Source organism: Cryptomeria japonica, chromosome 11 (genome assembly GCF_030272615.1).
Source record: "Cryptomeria japonica chromosome 11, Sugi_1.0, whole genome shotgun sequence".
In the NCBI taxonomy this organism is placed as follows: Eukaryota; Viridiplantae; Streptophyta; class Pinopsida; order Cupressales; family Cupressaceae; genus Cryptomeria; species Cryptomeria japonica.
The window spans coordinates 404,194,618-404,197,231 of record NC_081415.1 but is presented as its reverse complement, the minus strand read 5'-3'; positions in this window follow the sequence as shown (position 1 = coordinate 404,197,231).

Below are 2,614 nucleotides of genomic sequence, written 5' to 3'. Positions count from 1 at the left end.
CTACAACTACTTACCAGATCAACCAAGATCAAGATGTGCAGGTGAAATTGCACTCAATCATTTCAAAATAGTCTACCACATCATATCTCAAACCAAATGCATCATCCAAATCAGTCTTATGTATCCGCACATACAAAAATTAATCCTCCACAAGTCAGCTTCACCAATTATCAAAATGTGAAACATGTAGCTACAAGTTGGCTTAGATCTTTTACCAAACCATATTTCAGACCCAAAATACATGATCACATGCTTCCTATAGGTCACATCAACCATCTTGAACACATCACCAATCACCAAAATCAACTCTAAGAATCCGGTCACACGGTATACCACCAAACATGAGGAATACTCTACTTTGTTGTACTACAGGATTCTAGATCTTCAAACAGGCATAGGAATTAACACCAAAGGGTGGATTGTCATGATAATTTGCTTCATATACCTGACCAACTAATCATAGATCACCGAAACCAAAATCTTCTTCACCACAAATGAGAACAAATACAAAAATGTATACTAAGCATCATTGGGAAAACTGATATTAGAACACATTCTCAAGACAACTAGTTAACCAAAATTCCATGTCGGATCAAATCAGAAGGCTGACCTGCTATCAATGAAAACTCCTAAGAATCTACAAGCATTAGGAACCACCAATCTTCACCAGAGCATCACCGAAACATGAGATGCCAACAATAAGTGCTACCTTCATCATGTTCACTATTCTCATCTAGAGCATAATGCTCAGATGCACTATGCACTACTTTAGAGGTGTTCTATTACAAAGTTATAAATATTGTTAGTTATGGTGCATAACCTAATGTTGGGGATATTATGATCTAAGACAATCAATATTTTTTTGTTGACATTGATTACAAAAAACAATGCTTCTACATGTAGAAAAGGAGATCGAAGAGGTTAGCCTTGCGTATGCAAGGCTCAAAGCAATTAAACATCCATGGAACAAACACATATCCACAATCATTAAAGACAATAATAGAAACTTGGGCAAAGATAAAGGCCAATAGTGCATATATAAAAGCATTGCCCATACAAACATAAAACTTAAGTTATAGAGCAAGTTGGCCAAAGACATAGGATGGTTATTACGTAAAAACATTGCTCATACATATGCAATACTAAATGCACAAATGCATTTCAAATGAAACCTAAACATTTGAGCTACAATTGACTCATAATTAACAAAATTACTTAAGAGTTGAGAATGTGGGATTTCAAAGGTGACATAGACATTTGTTATGAACTAACGCATTCCACCAAAACTCATTAACAATAATAACAACTAAAAAGAACCATCATACAATATGAATGTTGAAAATTAAATGTGATCATATACCTTGTCCTTTTTCTCATTCCTTTTTTCCACCTTCTACTGCTTTTCACCTCCCAGTTGAACATCACCATCCTCATGTGTGTGAGTGCTTCAAATGCAGCCTGTCAAATCAGAGCATCAATGTGAGCTATCAATTGATTAGGCACATGAGATATGGATGTAAACCAAGAATATACATGTAGTGTCATAAAATTGTGACTCTGCAATTTTTTACCACATTTGGGTCTTCGCATTGGTGGACGAATCCCTAAGCTTGATTGGAGACCCGAGACATGCTCATGCCACTCGAAACTTGCATTTTCTTGCACCCTGCACTATCTTCTCTCACTACATGTCCTAAATTAGGGCAAGACAGGGGTGTGGCACCCTTGTCCCTGTCCTATTTTTGGTCTCTCTTCATTCAAATTGTGCATTGGGCTTGTCAATCATGAGCGGGAAAATGTTTTCCTATGTCATCCTAAGATGGAAAATCAGTTAAAAACCCCTAATTGGCAAGTATATAAGGAGCATCTCCCCTCCTATTTGCATAAGTTTGATAAGATAAAGTAAAGAAAATAAGCATTATCATCATCGAACATTCAAGCATTCAAGCATCTAAGCATCCTTTCAAGCATTGAGCATTTCAAGTCTCCTTTCAAGGCTAGGTGTTGCATTCAAGTCAACGATTCAACCATTGAAGAGGAGATCCCTACAAACATTCAATACATTCAATTCCGCATATCCTTCCAAACAACTCTATCTTCATTTCAATTACTTCCTCTCTTGAGGTTAATCCTACTTCAGACATTTCCTTTCATTTACCTGGAAGTATTTTCATTCACTTGGTTAATTCCAAAATGGGGTTCGGCCTGAAGGCAAACCCCCAATCCCAACAACATTTCCTCTCTTTTTTGTGTGTAGCTTGTAGGTGTGCAACTATAATTGTAGGTTTAGACTCCATTTTCAAAGATAGAAAAACCCTTTTCAGTGCACAGATTTTTCAGAGGACCAAGTACACTTTCAACCCAGTCCCAAAAACTTTGGCTCATTTGTAGGGAAGCTTCATCTAGACATCTTACTACTAGTTCCAGGTGCATAGATTCATCCTGCATCTCTATCTCAAGATATAATCATTCCTTTGTCATCTTTACACTTAGTATAAATTCTCTTAATTCAACTTGTCTATTTTAAAAGAGGGTTCTTTAATTTTTAAATTTATTTCAAATTCCCTACAATTCACTTAGTATTCAATCTCTCTCCATTGAGATTGGATCTAGT